The sequence below is a fragment of the Eupeodes corollae genome, chromosome 3, assembly GCF_945859685.1.
Source record: "Eupeodes corollae chromosome 3, idEupCoro1.1, whole genome shotgun sequence".
In the NCBI taxonomy this organism is placed as follows: domain Eukaryota; kingdom Metazoa; phylum Arthropoda; class Insecta; order Diptera; family Syrphidae; genus Eupeodes; species Eupeodes corollae.
In genome coordinates this window covers 67,212,527-67,231,021 of record NC_079149.1, presented here as the reverse complement: position 1 = coordinate 67,231,021, position 18,495 = coordinate 67,212,527, and the positions used below count along the sequence as shown (strand labels likewise).

General features: G+C 31.8%; 1 protein-coding gene across 5 annotated transcripts in view; it reads right to left on the bottom strand.

The window, feature by feature from the left end:
- LOC129952887 (high affinity cAMP-specific and IBMX-insensitive 3',5'-cyclic phosphodiesterase 8) overlaps positions 1 to 18,495 on the bottom strand; it is a 169,790-nt gene that overhangs the window by 78,919 nt on the left and 72,376 nt on the right. Inside the window, exon 1 of one of the 5 annotated variants that reach the window (XM_056065820.1) lies at positions 10,621 to 10,715. The exons of 2 other annotated variants lie outside the window; for them this stretch is intronic. The gene's annotated coding sequence lies outside the window, so the exon portion shown is untranslated. Of the gene's footprint in view, positions 1 to 9,951; positions 9,970 to 10,620; positions 10,716 to 18,495 lie in introns of those variants that run through there. 2 more of the 5 variants (XM_056065819.1, XM_056065821.1) reach the window with 2 other exon arrangements.

Genomic DNA, 18,495 nt, shown 5'->3' with positions numbered 1-18,495 from the left:
CACTTGTATTGAAGAAATTAGACATTCTACTTCCATTCCATACAGCAGCAGAGGTATCGGTTATAAGAAGCTTATATTAGTTGATAAATTTGGTTGATAAGCCTAGGGTGAAAATTTTATAAATTAAAGAACTCCTGTTAACCGTATCAAAGGCCACTTTTAAATCGACAAAAAAACGTACATTTTTTTTTGTTCTATAAAAACATTTTTACTATAGTAGTGAGTGAAAATAAATGGTCAACTGTTGATAGACCGAAGGCACGGTGAAATCGATATGCCCCTGTAGTTGTCTGGGCGCTGGGGATCACCTTTTTTAAATATTGCGCTCTATGCTCTTAAAAATGATTTATTTCGATATACATTCTTCCTAAAGAATCCTGTTAAAGAATAAATTTAAAACGAACCAACAAAATTTCTGACCATCAATTCCCGCAAACTTATCATTTTGCATTGATTTAAAAGTACCTTGCAACTCTTTCATTGAAATTGGCCCATCAAGTTCCGGGATTTTCACTAAACATTTTATGAACCGATAACGAGTCCAGAAGAACTTTGAAGTTTTTCAACTGCTAACACCGAAGATACCACATTTTTACAGCCACCTAACAACCTCACCTCTGACCAAAATATTGATGACTATGCTACACCATTAAAATAAAGTTCCCACAACTATATAATTCGCAATTGCTCTATGTAGTTCGGATTATATTTAATCTCGACTAATTCGAGAAAACATTCGTCAAGACAAGGTGTAATGGTCACCTTCTGATGAGCCCAACCATTACATCATCGGGGCGAAACGAATATATGAGCACTTATGCTGGTTTATATTTATTTTTATTTTCCAGATTTTAAATCATATTTATTAAAATAAACGGTGTTCAGTAAAAAAACAATTCCACTGTTAACAATCAAAACTTCTTCTGTTTATATTGTTTGTTCGCCTCTAAGTAAAGTGTTTTGAAAAACACGGAATTGTTCTTCCTAAAAAGGTAAGGAAGAGCGAAACACTTTTTGCGAAGTTTCATGCATTCCCAGTCAAACCATTCAACCACGAATATGTCACCACCATGGGATTTTTTTCTCATACTAGATGCTTGCCGTATAATATCTAACATATTTTCACTACCCTGGTCACTACTCCAATTTTCAGGTAGTTTAACTGAGCATGAAATCTTCGTCTGTACACTTCCGCGCGATTTTCAACCCAGCTTATGCTCCTAATTACGTTATTTGTCCCCATCGTCATCCCTGGCAATATGAGAGAAGTTACTGCTGGCATATGACCAGAGTAATTCGCAGTTTGAACCTCGAAGTCACTGGTAATTCTTCACCAGTTTCCTCTCGCGAAACAATAATCGATAACTGAGTTGCTTTGACCCGATACGAAAGTGAGTTCGACAATTTTGCCTCCCGCATCTATTAATTACTTCATCCATATATTTCCTTACACCTTCAAACACATGAGAAACATTTTGTGACAGTGAAGTTCGGTTCTGAAAATTTCCGATCCTTCCATTGAGATAATATTGAACACGAGAATTTATATTTTGTATAAATGTTGTTAGAATACACATACAAATATTGAAAAATTCTTTTTTTTGGCAATAGCCAAGAATATTTGTCACCAAAATACAAAGTCGAGTCATAGTCTTCTTGGTGAATTATTTTATTTGTATTGTCTAGAAGCAGGGATTTAACAATGATTTTTAATGTTTGACAATAAATTTAATTTCTTCTCAAGGCATTGACAAACAAATGTTCTCTTTCAAATTTAAATCAAAAAAGATTGATTTCTTAAGGCTCTAGCTTAAACGAAAGTCGATGAAAGGGATACAAGCTAATGAAGGTGGTAGGTTTGACGAAGTTGCGCTGAGACATATCCATTATAGTTGTCATTTTAAACAAAATTCAAATTTCGATTTTATGTTTTAAAAAATTATTATTATAATCCTTAAGGATTATATCAAAAGGTTAACAATCTCAATTTTTCTTTCAGGCGTCATTCAAAAATATCATAATATATACTACCTTAAGAATGAAATTAACCATCGCGACGTGTCAAGGTATAGGTACAAGAAATTTAATTAGACGCACATGATAAAATTCAAATGTGAATTTAAGATAATTGAACACAAGCAATTCGATTGAGTTTGTTAAGGCAAAATTATTTGTACATAAAATGGTTAATTTATTATTTGAAAATTCTTGTAGGTTCAGGAATAAAAAACACTTATGCATACTGATATAAGGAAATGTTATTTTTTTTGTAATATTACTTATTTACAATGTTTTTTATTTTACATTCCATAATTGTATTCTTTTTTTTCTCAATATAAATGTCTTGATAATATTCAGCAGACGGGTCTAATGCGATGCTTGTAAGTGTTTTTTCTATTTTAAATTATTATACATCATTTTCAATGAATAAAGATTGATCCATCTATCTATCTATAAGGAAATATATTGAAAATAAAAGTTTAAAAAAGTTTCTAAAGATGTTTAAATTTAGAAGAAAAATGTAGCTGATCAATTCAAATTGTATATTACCTTTCTTACATAAAAGAAAGTTTTATACATTCTTATCCTCTCTTGCTTTAAATTTGTTTCTTTTAAGATATCTCATTTCACGGAAACCCTTTTCATTATAAAATAAAAAAAAAATGGAAAACTCTTAATCATTTAAATTAAACCCAATTCAGTTATTTTACTACAGACATTATTTAAATTAATGCTGAAAGTTTTCCACATTGTAATTTAAGAAATGGCGGATAATTTAAAATACTCAAGATTTCTTTTTATTATATTTTAAATTATAAAATCATTTTAAAACGGGAGCTGAATTTATTGAGAGATAAGGTTAATTTTTGGATAAGAATTGATTTGGAATTTTATTGTTCATCACTGAATTTCCTTATCACAGAGTCATATAATGGAACATATTTATTAAAATTTATAACACAGCAGTAATCACGATAGAAACATTAAGAGTAACAACAGTTTTATAAGTAAATACAAAATAATAATAGGTGTTTTTAAATTTTGAAAATTTGTTGTCAAATCAACAGTAGCCTTATCCAAAGTCTTGAACTTTATGGCACCCTTAAGAGTTCATTCACGTTCTGAAATATAAAGAGTTTTTCCAAACAGATTTTGAAATGAAATTAAGTGAAACACCACTTAAATTTAGAACTTTTATTTGTATTTTCGAAATTCGAATCCACAGTTTCCATATTTCAAACGAATTGTGGGAGCCTTGAATGATTTGAATTCGAAATCAGAAGATTCCTCATTAAGTTTTATCTCAATCTAAATCAAAAATTAATATTTTTTTTGTACTTCAGAATTTTTCAGAAAGCTTATGGCAAGCGTCACACTACAATCAGAATCTCGTCACAATGGGCATGTGTTAGTTTGTTAGTAAGATGCTTATACAATAGTTGTTGCTTACACACGCATAAAATAAAAAATTATTAGCAATTAACATGAACTGTAAAAAGTAAAACACAGTCGTTACCAGTATTTAAGCACTGGTTCTAAACAATGATTTTAATTGCACCTTATTTAGATTTTAATCGATCGACGAACAGTTTAAATACTTCTCATAGTTAGTTCTATGGAAGTCAGTATGTTTAAAATCAATTGTATGCAAGTTATGAGCTCCGCCTCGGTAATTCAAATGTACGAGTATACAAGATATTAAATAAAGTGCATCAATTTTACCACCAATGAGTTGATGAAGAATTATTGAGTTATTAGTAACACCGAGAGATTGTATTTTAAGAAGCAGATCATAAGGATTATCCCAAGGAAGACAACTAAGGGCAAAGCGAATAAAATTATGTTGAGTCCATACTTGCAAAGCATATTTAAGATGAGGGCGAACATGACAATTGTACAAAGAAAGAGTAACCCAGAAATCATTGAACTCCTTTGCCCAGCGTTTTATAAAACCAAGCATATAACTTGCCTTATTAACAATAAAATTATTGTGATCTGTAAATTTTAAGTTGGAACAGAAATGAACACCTAAATCTTTAAATGTGGAGACGCGACAGAGTTTTTGCTGTGATATACAATAGTCAAATACGATACTCATTAGTTTGTTAGTAAAAGTTATCGTCTGGCATTTTAAAGGGTTGAGGGCAAGGCTATTTTTGTCACACCAAAACGTGAAACTATCATTATGTCGGCTTGTAAAAGGATACGATCTTGGGTGGACTTTATTGTCTTAAAAATGTTCATGTCATCAGCAAAAATAAGAACTTCACTTGACCGTAGACATGACGATACATCGTTAATAGAAAGGATGAACAGAAAAGGGCCAAGATGGCTTCCCTGGGGAACACCAGATTGAGCAACAATCAGAATGACAATTTCTAGATTTTACCTCATAGGATCCAAGCTAAGAAAAGTGGTGGAAAACCAAGAGCTTTAAGTTTAAATAAAATAATTCCGTGGCTAAGTTGGTTAAAAGCTTTAGAAAAGTTAGTGTGTACTTAGTCAACTTCATTACCTTGTTCTAAGGCGTTTGAACATTTGTTTGAGAATGTGAGGAGATTTGTAATTTTTTTCACAAAACCATGTTGCTGTTCGCAAATGAAATTCTTACTAAAAAATGCTACACATTCAAAAACAACTTGTTCAAACACTTTAGGAATGCAAGAAATCTTTGCAATGGGCCTTTATATATTTATGTTAGAAATGTCTTCTTCCATATACTGGGAAATTTGCCTGTTTTAGAAAAAGTTTAAATAAGAACGTAGGGGGTTCAACTAAGGCATTATAACACTTTTTTAATACTGTTGGGGGAATACCATCGGGATCGGCTGAACAATCATCATTCAACGTAAATAAAAGATCAAGGACCGTACTTCTGTAGCACAGGTATGTGACTACAGCTAGCTTGCGAAAAGGGTTGAAGATTATGAAAATATACTTTATCAACTTCTACAGGGCTATTAACAATTGATTCAAGGAAATTTGATGCAAAAGCCTCACAGAATCAACGGTATTATCAAATGAAAGGTTCTTGTAAGTGAAGTCAACTGGAAAGCCATCTAATCGTTTCTATGAGTTTACAAGTTTCCAAAAGAGGTGTTTGAAAGAGGTGCCCTTATCAGTTACATAACAAGCATATAACAAATTAGAAAGAGACTTAAATTGGTTAAAGATTTCAACATAGAAAAGAAGTTGATTGGAGACAGGGGTTTAAATTACGTTAACCATGATTTATTTCTTTTGTGACGCAGTTCTTTCGTGTTCCAAGGATGGCTAAAGTTTGTATTCATAGATTTTTTTAAGGTTACATTTTTAAACCCAATGAATGATTGAAACTGCTTCGTCAATATTAGAAAATGCTAAAGTACCATCAATTCAAGAAATGGTTAAATCTTCATACAACACCTGGAAATTAGCTCTTCTGAAATCAAAATTATATAACCAATCAAAAGAATTGCTGTGTTCAGTAAGGTGATTATTTAAGTAAAAAAAAATGTCGAAAGGGGTGATATTTATCATTATTAGTAATTCCTGATCTAGATTCCAGAACAAGAGTACTAACAGCGTCAGAAGAAAAGACTTGTTTGTTGTAAGTCAGTAAGAAGGACTTTATAGAGAAGAGATAGTTCCAACTGTGAAGAAGAAGAAGAATGGTTAGAATCGGGGTCTGTCTTGTTTGAGTAAAAGCTCTAGTTCGACATTTTTTACTAATGCAAATCTTGCTATATTGTTCCAATATGTCTCAAGTAAAAATAACTTCAATGTCACTATTTAGGTGTGTCAAAAACTTTAAAATAATAATAATAATAATAATAAAATAAAATTGAAGGCTAGTTTTGGTAATTTAAAGGCAACTTAATGTAAAATTAATGATCTCTTATTCAAGGTTTCTTCTTATGAACTTGAATATTTGCTCTTTTTCTTAAAAACAAATTTTATAAAAATAATTTAAGGCATGACTAAAGTGTTTTGCAAATTCTAAATTGATTGAAAACAAAAATTTTAGTTGTTTTTGACAGCAAACCACTTTTGTGTGATTGTCGTTAAATTACTAACAATATTTTAGTTGAAATATTTACTTATACAAATTAACTGTATAAGCTTTATAGCTCATATGAACTCCCTGGATCGTCCATTGGTCAAAAGTTGATGAACTTGTGCTATGTTTTTGGAATAGTGAATATCCGATTCACATAATGTTATTGGTCCAGTGTTCAGTTAAAAGTAGTACTTTTAGCGACTAAGTTTAAGGAAGTAAAATACCAATGTTGTTTCCATATACAAAAAATAATTCAAAATATAATGGAGGTCATATCCATTAACGCAATACGATTAGTTTTGAATAGAAGGGAATCAATACGAAAAAACAAACAACTTATCTCCTAGGGGGGTGATGACCTCTACAACCCCCCCCCCTGTGGATCCAGCATTGACGTAAAGATCATTTAACTCCTCTGCACGGCGTCTTATAAAATCAAGCAAGGACTTGCTTTATTAACTTCCCATAGGAAGTTATTGTAATGGGTCCGATTTGTCAAATTAAAAATTTTGACATTTCTCGACGTTTCAAGGTCCCTAGAGTCGAAATAAAAGATTTTTAGAAAGATGTCTGTGCGTGCGTGTGTACGTACGTTTGTACGTCCGTACGTCCGTATGTCCGTACGTTTGTACGTCCGTACGTCCGTACGTTCGCGACGTTTTTTCGTCGTCCATAGCTCAAGAACCAGAAGAGATATCAACTTCAAATAAATTTTGTTATACAGATAATAAGGCAGAAAGATGCAGAAAGGGCTCTCAAGAAAATTGCGTGGGTGGTTTTTTCACTATAGCAGGTTGAAAAAAAGGTGAAAATTTTGGTTAACCCTAAATATCTTACGAACCAAAAACGCTAGAGACTTGAATTAAATTTTATAAAATATATTGTAACGTGATACCAAACAGGTATATTTTTGAAAAAAATCAATATAACGGTTTTTTTTATAAATCAATAAAACTGAAAAAAAAATTTGTCACCTCCAAAATTTTACGACTGAAATATGATTTCATCTTAAAACAATTTTGTGCAACGAAGAATAATGTTTTTGACATCTGATAAAATTTTGACAAAAATTGAATTGACAGTTTTTATTACAAAAAATAAAAACCTAAAAAATAATGTATAAAAGTTGGTAAAAATTGATTTTCGACTCAAATATCTTTTCAAAACTTTGAGATATTGGCTTTAATTTACTTAATATTTCAAAAACATCTTGTTGTCAACATTCAGTTAAAGTTTAAAAAAATCGATTAGACAGTTTTTGTACAAAAAATTAAAAACCGAAAAAAAAATTCGTAAAAAATGATTTTCGACTCAAATATCTCTTAAAAACTTTGAGATAATAGATTCTAACTAATTTTTTCTTATAAGAAATATTGTTTTCAACATTAGGACAAATTTTGAGAAAAATCGAATTGACAGTTTTTTTACAAAAAATAAAAACCTGAAAAAAATGTATGAAAGTTGGTAAACATTGATTTTTGGCTCAAATATCTCTTCAAAAATTTTAAATATTGGCTTCAAACTAATTTTATCTTATAAGAAATATTGTTTTTAACATTTGGTAAAATTTTTAAAAAATTCGAATTGACAGTTTTTTTTACAAAAAATAAAACTCTAAAAAAAAACAATACCTACTAAAACTTTATAAAAATTTACTTTCGGCTCAAATAGCTTTTCAAAAATTAAATATGTTTGCATCAAACTTATCTTATTTCACAGAAAATATTGTTTTCAATATTCAGTAATTTTTATATAAAAATCCAACAGTCCGTTTTTTTCATAAAAAATAAAATCTACAAAAAATAGAGCGCAAATTTGGTAAAAATACATATAGACAAACTTTTAAGCAAGACAAATCGACAGACAGGATGGGAAGTTATCAGTGTGGGTCGCATCCCAGCCTCTTTTTCACAATAAAATAAATTCGATGTGTAAATTCTAAGTTAAAACAGAAATCAAGACGTAAATGAAAAGGACACAAAGGTTTTATTATTATTCCAAAATTAAAAAAAGGTTAAAAAAATAACTTAATATTATATACAATTTTTTTTTAATAATTTAGTTTTTTTGTAAGGAAATGAACTGTGATATCTCGTAGTAGTTTTATTACTAAAGACCTATAGTGAAAGCACCAAAGAATTATAAAATGTTTCCATGTCAATGAACCTGCCGCACATTAAGTCGTCCAAGACAAGTTATTTTAATAAATATGAGTAAGTTCAAATGTAAAAATGCAGCAGTAATGCAAGATTTGCGTTAATAAATGTAAATACACTGCATTACTGCAGTCGGTAACTCTGTTCAAAAAAACAGCCTCACAGCTGAAATTCGATGAAACCTGCAGTCATTTTATTTCTGTTGCCTTTCTGCAGGAAAATTTCAGAACAAGATGTGTAGGTAAAATAATTGAATATTTACTAAATTATTGGCAAAAGGTAAAATGATTTGTTATTAAGAAGTTGAAATATAATATTTTCACTTCATAGAAATGAATGAATTTGTTTCACTTAAAACATTTAAAATAAGTCCTCATAAAACATTTTTATTGGACATTTTGAAAGAATTTTTGTTAATGCACTAAAAACCAAAACCCGCGTAACTCATAGAAAAAGCTTAATTATTTCTGTCATACTTTTTTATAGGCGCCTACTTCGATGACATTTATGAACTGATTTTTTATATTGTATGTCGTTGCATTCTTGCAGAAGTTTTTCTGTTCATAAATGCTTTGCATCAATTTTGTCGGCATGGCTGGTGCAACTAGTTGCATTTTTGAATTCAACCTATTATACCTTGGCATCTGAAGAATCTGAATCTGAATTATGAAATGCCATTAAAATATAATAATAATAATGACAAAATTTTACAAGTTGTACTTGACACGCACTTAAATTCCATCAGAAGTTGAAATAAAGTAAACATTTAATTAGTGTTATTTATAAAAAAAGCTAAAATATGACATAAAGCTTCATAACCATACCATAAAACACTAACAGAGAGTTAATTTATAATGAAAATTGTTGTGCCTTGTTTTTGCAATAAAAAAAAGTAAGTTTCGAGGATAGTTTCACAAAAATAATAATGAGAAGAAATCTCAAAAACGACGAAAATTATGCTTATTTAAAAAAAAAGATACCGGACTGCAGGAATAGCTTTCCCAAGCCGCATGTAACAAAACATGTGCCGTTTTAATAGAACCCCCATATAGAAACATATGTAGGTGCGTAGATTTAATTAGCTTTAAGAAAACAAAACCTTTCTTTTTCTAAGTAGATAGAAAAATAAAAATTAAATATAGGTATTTTGCTTTCAATTAATTGAAGGACCCAATTTAATGTTGTTTGGTTAGTTAACAATTGAATTTAGATTATACAAGAAATTACTGAATGACAAGACTTTGTTCCACAATTAAACACTTGGATTGACAATATTTTATGCTTCAATAAAAAAACGCATTTTAAACAATAGAAAAACAAAACAACATATTGTTATTTCGCTCGCTTCATTATTAGTTATTATTGTTTTGAATAAATAAACGCGCGCCCGCCATGCTGTTATTTTCATCGTTTCTATGCAAATTGTCTTAAAGATACAAATTAAAAATAAAGAAAAATAAATTGTAGTCCCTTGCTCCCCGACAAGGTGGCCATCCAGCAGATCGTTAAGTCGCAGTGCGGTTATTACTCCATCTACCTCATACCGACCGACACCGACACCGACAATGATACCATACCACACTGTACGAAGGTGTGTTAACTTGTTTGTTTTATCTGTTCACACACGCATAGGATCGTGTAAACACTAAATATTATTCCAATACGAACTGAGTTTGGATTTATACACAATCAAATTTATAAGCACTGCACGGTGGGTATAATTAACAAAAACAACAACAAAAAGAACGCGCTAACCTTTTTGGTTGCACTTTTTAACAACAAATGCAGAACTTTCATTCCTAAATACTTAAGCACTCGAAATTTGAAGTTTCAAAATCAGAACACACTTTTTTGTGTCAAACTTAAAAAAACCAAATCATAGAAACTTCAAAATTAAGTCAGTTATTGGATCGCCTACGGATTCTTAGAGAATTTGTGTGTTTAGTTGAATCAGAGCAGTGAGTTTTAAATTAAGGTGAAAACCTCGCACTTCGAGCACAGCTACAGCCACCGACTACGAACGACTCTGCCGCTGCTGCTGCTGAATAGTCATGTGAAGTGAACTTGTTTTCGTTTTAATTTGACGAAAACGACGACCGCGACGACCACAACAACTACAAAAACGACGGCGATGGCGACACGACGTTTCGATTCGATTTGCGCCTCCACTAATCGTTAGAGCCCGCAGAAATATGTCAGGTTATTAAATTAATTAGTTAAGTTTATTTGCTACTTTTATTTTATTGAAGAATCACGAAATAAAAGATTTAGAAACTAACACGGATGTGTCGCAACACCCACTCTTTTCCAAAGCTATTTTTTTTTAAATCTTTGCAGATTCTTCAGGGGTTATTTTTCGTGACGTTTGATCGCGATCAAATCTTTTTCATATGACACAATCATTAGACAATATCAAAACATTACCACCATGCGAAATCACTGTATGTACCTCCAAACGAAAGTAAAACTCGACCTGCGACAAAAGCGACTATTGAAAGACTAGCACAAGCACGGACCGCTGCTGCAACAATGACTGCTGAAGTGCTGGCGCTGGGCACTTTTTGATCATATTCAGCAAGTGACTGGTGTCAGATAACCTACTATCTGCCAGTGTAACCATGTTTACACCAGAGCGAGAGAGTTTTCTGCTTCCCACAGCTTGAGTTAGCTGGTGTAGAGAAGACCGCCGCCGCCGGGCCGCTCCGCTCCGCCGCCGACTACTCTACCATTAAGGCAATGATACTCAGCTTCAACTTTGTCCAGCTTGTGATTGCAAAATGTATTATATCGAATAAAGCTGCTGATGTTGATGGCACACAGTGGGACAAGACGATAAGAAAACATGTCAAAATATTGTAAAAAGTTAGTTTTGTTTTCGCAAAATTTTATTTTCACAAACTGTCACTTTTTAGACATGTTTGGATGCTTGTTTTTTTTGAATAAAGGTCAATAACCAATTTATAGTTAGCAAAGGTTTAAAATTTTGCGACATGTCAAGCAAATCCAGAGTTTAGGCTATTTATAAATAAATTTAAACCTTAGTTTAGGGCAAAACCTGGGGCTTACCTATAAAAATAGGAAATTATTATCGCAGCCAAATGTCATATTAGATTGTTGTTTGTGAATTAAAAAGCTGAAAAAGTAAATCATATCAAATAAATTGTACGTTAACTTGAAAAATGTGGATTGAAGCCGCAATTGAAGAAGATTGTAAGTTGCTTACTTACTTTTTTTGGCATCCAATTTAAGGAATGACAGAACAAAATAACGAGTTTGAAAGTATAACAGTATTTTTTTGGTTTGACCTGTTATTTGAAGTAGGTATAATTGTAGTAGAATACAACTTTAAATTGGAGTTTTACTACACACATCAGAAAAATTGACTATGAATAAGAGCTGTGTTTATGAAATCAAAAAGCCTTAAACTATAGATCAAGAAATCACGACTTAAGTAATTTTCTATGAATACACAGGAGGGTCATTCGTAAAACGAGTATCGTCAAAACGATAGCGTTTACTCGATAACTAATTAGGTATTGTCTGCTATTAATTCCTATTGATTACTAAGCTAATTGAAATAAAAATGTTAAGTTTTTCTTACAAAACGAAAATAAAAAATATATAGTTAGTACTGAAACAAAGAATATTAATACATGAATCAGACCCTCTATCTCTTCTAACCCATGTGTATTTTTTGTATATACAAAACATAAGTATATAAATAAGCTCTTGCACTGAGCATCCAAAATAGTTTCGGAAACAACAAATGTTTTGTAAACCAAGTATTGTCCCCTGTGGATAAAATGGAGTCTTTTCTTGGATCCCTGTGACAGAATGATGTTTAATCGTATTGGCCAAGGAAGAATGTTCATCCATACATTTTACTAACTTTTGCAGTCGATTTTGTATTACTGACCTATGGATACTCAAAATTATAATTATATTTATCAATTCACAATATCAAATATACAAACAATTTTTGAAATTACAGTTTCATCGTCGGCAGTAACAAATAAAAGCACAAAAAGTTACATTAACAATTATATTAACATCACGAAACAGTCGGAATGTTTATTAACAATTCAGTCATAGTATAAATACTCTTATACTATGACTGAAATGTCAAAATAAACTCAACGAAATATAATGTTTGTTCTTCGTTTTTGTCTTTAGGAAATTTTGAAAATTTGCAAAATGTATTGTTAATAAACATGCCAACTAGTTTGTGATGTTTATTGTGTGTTGTTATTTTTTGTGTTTTTATTTGTTGCCACCGCCGTAGATAAATCTATAAAATCAATAATGCAATAAAAAACCCAATTTTGTCCAAGGGAAGGAATATAAGACAACATTTTATTCACAATGAACATACATAACTTGGATTCAAAAATATATTTTGTTTAACTACTCTGGATTAGTGCTTTATGCAAGAACGATACTTCAATCATTGCCTCTCGAATATACCAATGTTTCTCCGCCCCAAAGTTTCAATAGTTACACATGTATGAAGAACGACAACCGTCTGGCGAATTTATTGTTTCCAATATTATTATAAAGTCCTCTTTTGCAATTACAAAACTACAATTGTTTTATTTATTTAACAACAATCAGGAGAGATTACTAATGTTTTGTATACACAAAAAATTCCAAATAAGGGTTAGAAAAGATAGAAGATCCGATTCATCTCTTAATTGTCTTCGTAACCGAATAAATTGTTTTTTTTTTTGAGTTTTTATTTTCATTTTGTTACAAAACTAAACTACACCGAAACTTTTTAGCTCCAATTTGCTTAGTTATCAATGGAATTTAATAGCAGACGATGCCTACTTAGCTTTCGTGCAAACGCTATCGTTTTGACGATATCACTTTGACGATTATCGTCTTACGTGAAGTGAGACAGAAACATTAAAACAGAATACGTTTTTTAAAGAAAACATAATAATAACACTGGTCAACACTGGTTTTGTCACACGAACTTTGATAGCTAATTTTGTTTTGTCAATCTAGTCTCATTATCAAATCACAATTGTCAAGTGTCAATTAGCCTCAGTTTTGTTGTGATAGGGTATAACTAAAAACTTGACAGAATCGCTTCCAAGTAAACCGTTTTAAAAATATTTGTGGTTGCATTTTAACCACTTTTTGTTTTAGCAGTTTTTTTGTTTTTAACCCTGTGAACATGTCGAGGAAGTGTAACAACGATCCTATCTAGAAAAATCTGCATAGGAGGCTTTTAAAAATGTCGTTGCAAATTTGTTGGGTCACCACAAGAGTGGCAGCTACAGGGAGTTGGTTAGCGAGCTGTTAATGACATATAAAGCTTTGGGTTGCAACATGCCACTTAAGATCCACTTTATTTCCTAACAATTTAGTGCCTGTCAGCGACGAGCACAATGAGAGGTTCCATCAACACATTTTGAATATGGAAAAGTTGTACTAGGGCATATGGAACCTAAATATGTTAGTGGATTACTGCTGGGCAATTAAAAGGGACCAACCAGAAGCGAAACATGGAAGAAAATCTAAGATTTATTAAGTCATTTATATATTTTGATTAACAAGATCTGTGTTAATTCGCAATATTTGAAATTACTCAATAAAAAAATCTTTGGCCAACAAATTTTTTTAATTATTTATTTTTTCTTATGATCACCAACTAAAGCAAAAAATATCAAAAAAATCCGTGTGGCAAATAAAAGTTAAAATTTTGTTGACCAGTGTAATTATTCATTAGCATAAGTTTCTAATATACTTCCCTCCCTCGAATTTCTTTACTGTTTGTGTCTCTTTCGTATTCCTACATGAATTGTTCCTTTCATAATCAACAATTTCACAAACAATTGCACAAAACTAATTGATCTGTCAAAAATTCCAATATTATAAAGTTGTATGAAATACAGTATTTTGATAATGTTGCATTTTGAATAAACAGCATTTTGAGATACAGAATCTTGCAGTATTTGAAATACAGAATAATAACTAAACAGTATTTTAAAAAATATCATCAATAATTTATTTTGAAAATGTGGACAAAGTTTAAACAAAAAAAGAACTGCGGATCTTTATGGAAATCAATTCTACAAATAAATTGTTCGAATTTACAAAATCGGTGCTCCATAATTCAATAAGCAAGTACTGAAAACGAAAGAAGAACACACTTATTACTGCTAACTTTTTACTTTAATTAACGAATTTTGTACTGAATAATGTGTACCCGTAGCGTGATGGTTAGTTAGTTGGACTACCCGTCAAATCTTCGGTCGATAAGTCTTCTTCCGAGCATCAGCAAAGTTTTCGAAAAAATCATTAATAGGGCTCTGACTAAGTGGGCTGCGGACAACAAAATAATTCCGGATAAACAGTTCGGGTTCAAGGCGGGTCATGACACAATTCATGCTGCGTCTAAACTCGTTTCTGATATCCAATGGAATAAATCAAAACAACAATGCACAGGTGCTGTCCTGGTTGATTTGGAAAAGGCCTTTGACACCGTATGGTTAGAGGGTCTTTACCTAAAACTGAGCAGGCTTGGCATAAGCAAGCCATTGTTGTATATACTTTATGATATGCTTAACGGTAGAAAGTTTGTTGTCAAAAGTGGCAATGTAACTTCTACCACAACATTCTCAATTAAAAATGGTCTTCAACAGGGAGCGGTGAATTCGCCGATTCTCTTCAGCATTTACACCAGCGATCTGATAGGTAGTCTTACAAAGGCAATTGCGTACGCCGACGATCTAATTGCGTACAGAACGGCCCGAAAGGTTGAGGTTATTAGAATTCTCTTGCAGCGTGATTTCGACAAGATTCAGCGATATTGCGACGACTGGAAACTGAAAATAAATGTCCAGAAGTCAGAGACAATTCTGTTCCGGACTCCGTTGGCTATGGCCACGAGGGATACGTGCAAGAATTGGCGCAAGATGGTCATCGTTGATCTTCACGGTCAGTCATTAGCGAGCAAAAGTGTTGTGAAGTACCTCGGTATCTGGTTAGATCAGTATTTATATTTCGACAGACATATAAATGCTGCTCTGACCAGGGCCAGAGGAGCCTTCGCTCTGACGAAACGGCTGTTTTTTAGCAGTCGGCTTGACCCCAGAGTGAAGGTAATTTGCTACATGGCCCTCATACGGCCAATGATCGTTTGTGGTTGTCCTGTGTGGTTCAACGTTGTCCCTTCCCAGATGGAGAAGTTTCTGGTGTTCGAGCGGCAGTGTTTACGACGCTGTACCGGCTTATATCGAACAGCCGAATCTTCTTATGTGCATTACTATTCCAACGAGGTCCTATACAATGGGGCTCGAATCAATAGAATTGACAATTTCGTGATAAAACTCGTTCGAGGTCACATTGCAAAAGCTATGTCTTCGACCAACAATTTAATTTTCGGGGCGTTCTATCCGAACGACGAGTATTTTGAGAGTGCACGCTTGAGCGGCTTCATTCCCCCAGAGGCATTCCTCTTTTTAGATAGATGCTGTCTGATACAGGATAGATTGGCAGTTCCGTTAATCTACCACGTCAGACGAAGAACCGTGGATAGGCCACTCCTGTACAATCGGGACGTCATGGCACAAGGTGGAGCAGAGCTCCTTCGGTTCAGTAGGGCTGTGTCCGAACGGGACCGAACTGATAGGGTGAAGCAGGAGAACCAGTTCTGGTGGCTTCAATCGGCACTTGATAACGTTTAAGCCTTGGCCGGCTTACATACTTGTTTTATAGTTTTAAGTAGAATAGGCATGGTGGCACAAAAAAAATACAAAAAAAAAATTAAAAACTAAAAAAAAAAAAAAAAAAAAAAAATAAAAAAAAAAAACAAAAAAAATACATGGAATATAAAAAAAAGAACAAAAAAAAAAATAAAAAAAACATACAAAAAAAGACAGTAAAATATAAAAACAAAAAACGTTAGATTTGCTGCTTTGGTTGTTTTAGTTTTAAGTAGTTTATAGGTAGAATAGGTAGTTTAAGTTAGTTTTAAGTTTTATTAAAGGACCTTATTTTAAGTAGTTTGTAAGTAAAAACAAATAAAAAAGGATATTGACATTAGTTTTTTTCAAAATTTTCTAATAAAAACCAAAATAAATAAAATTTAAATTGAAGTAAAATAGATCTTAAGGCCGAAAGGCATTAGTAATTAGTGTTATAGTTTAGCTTAGAGTGTCCGTATGGGACCATAAAGTTAGTTGTAAGTAATGGATAATTAGGCTAGTTTTATGAATATTTTATTAATTAATTTAATAGTTTTATTGTTGCATTTGTTTCTATTTTTACATTTATATTTATATTTATTACTTCATCTTCAATAATGAAGTCATCGAAAATTTCGAAAAGGTCGATGTTTAACAATCAAAGATCGTATTCAAAAGAATGTATTATTTTTACTTATTCCCTTTAAAATACTTTATTATTAATTTGTATTAAACTAATTTTATACGACTACGAAGGAAGAACTGGGATGGAATGGTGAAGGTGATAAGTGATAGTCACATTTTTAATAGTGAAATGTTATCCAAGACAAACTTTTGGTTTGTGTAAGGTGATTCAACTTAATGTAATTTTATTCGAATAAAAATTGTCGAAATAATGGTTGTCATGGTGAAATTTTAACGTGGTTCGAATAAAATATCAAAATCAATACCCAAGATTTTTCTTTCTTTCTATTTTCTGTGACTTTCTTATTTATTCAAAAGTTATATCAAAATCAAAACTCAAGCTTTTTCTTCCTTTCTATTTTCTCCAATTGTTTTGATTTTCAGCATAATTTATCAAAAACCAACTTAGCCGAATCATTCCTGATAATTGATCAGGCGTTAACTGAATACTGAACAATTTTGAAACCAGAAGAAATTTATGAAATTCAAATAAAATTTGACAGTCTTATTCCTAAGTAATGCTGTTCATAAAAGTAAAACAACATTCAATTCGGAGTCAAGTTGGCATTTTATTATATGTTGGGAAACAAATTGTGAGTATTTTGGAGGCTATCATCTTGATTTGGGTTCCGTCTACACATCCAAAAACATTTGGAAACGGATTGTTTCTTTAGCAAAAAAAACTATCCAGTAGGTTTAGTTGATCTTCTGCTGAATCTGGCCATTAAGTACACCTTTTTCTTAGATTAAATAGAAATCTCATTGTTTGAATTAAGTATTTGAAAATAGATCCTCAATCAATATCGAATATACTGGTCCATTCCCTATAAGCTCAATTATTTGCAAGCATTCAAATATTGAGGTAGACTGACAGCCTCATTTCTATTTTCGTCTGTCCACAATTTTAATTTTTTCAAAATAACTTAACCTCGTTTAAAACGAACTGTTGAATGTTTTGTATAATTTCTGTAACGAACAGTTGTGAATACAAAAGAGCTTACTTGAAATGTAGACCTGATCATTAAAAAATATTTAACCGAAATTCTTAGATCTCTCAAAGCAAATTTTTGGAATATGCCTTGTTAACATCATTTTAAAGGTTTTCATATTCAAACAAATTTTATTTTTTCCCTGGTTTTTAATTTTCTTATTTATGTCAATTTTTTCCCATGTTTTCAATCCTAAAGCAAAGCTTTGAACAATAAGCTTTAACATATTTGTTCTGATAGCCATTTTGTAAATATATGCACTACAAATCACATCCAAAAATTGTACCAAATAATATGTAAGACTTTTAATCATTAACATTAACACACCGACCCCACTGTATGATGGCGGCGCGGCGTCATAGCTTGAAGTCAAAGTTTTTATTATTATTTTTTTATTTTAACTTGGCAAACAAGTTTTGTTTGGACAATTTCTGTGTCGGTTGAGTGGAGACCACAATATTGAATAGCCATAGTTTTAGCAGCTTGTTTGCTAGTAGGTATAAAGCATTTGAGCAAGATACTGTTGAAGAGATAAGATTCTTTTACCATATACGGCTCGAGCCAAACACAGATGACATTCTTTTAGCTCTCTTACCTTCTACAATCCTAGGTGCGTAGCACAATATTGCATATACAGTCAAGTATTCATGTACATGTTATGTATGCGTATGTACATATATAGTGGCTATGGCCAACAGGTGGCCCTTTACTTTGGATTATCGACAATTTTGCAACATGTAATTGAATACTTTTTTCAACTTCATTCATGCGTTCATTCCATACGCATTAAAAATAAATCGAAAGTGGCTACTTGGACATTGGGCTTTGAGTTTGTTGCTCGCAGGTCCATCAGGTCGTTTACATTATTGTGTGTGCAGATATCTAACTTTTGACGTATACTTGTACTGGATTTAAGTTGGTAATAGCTACCA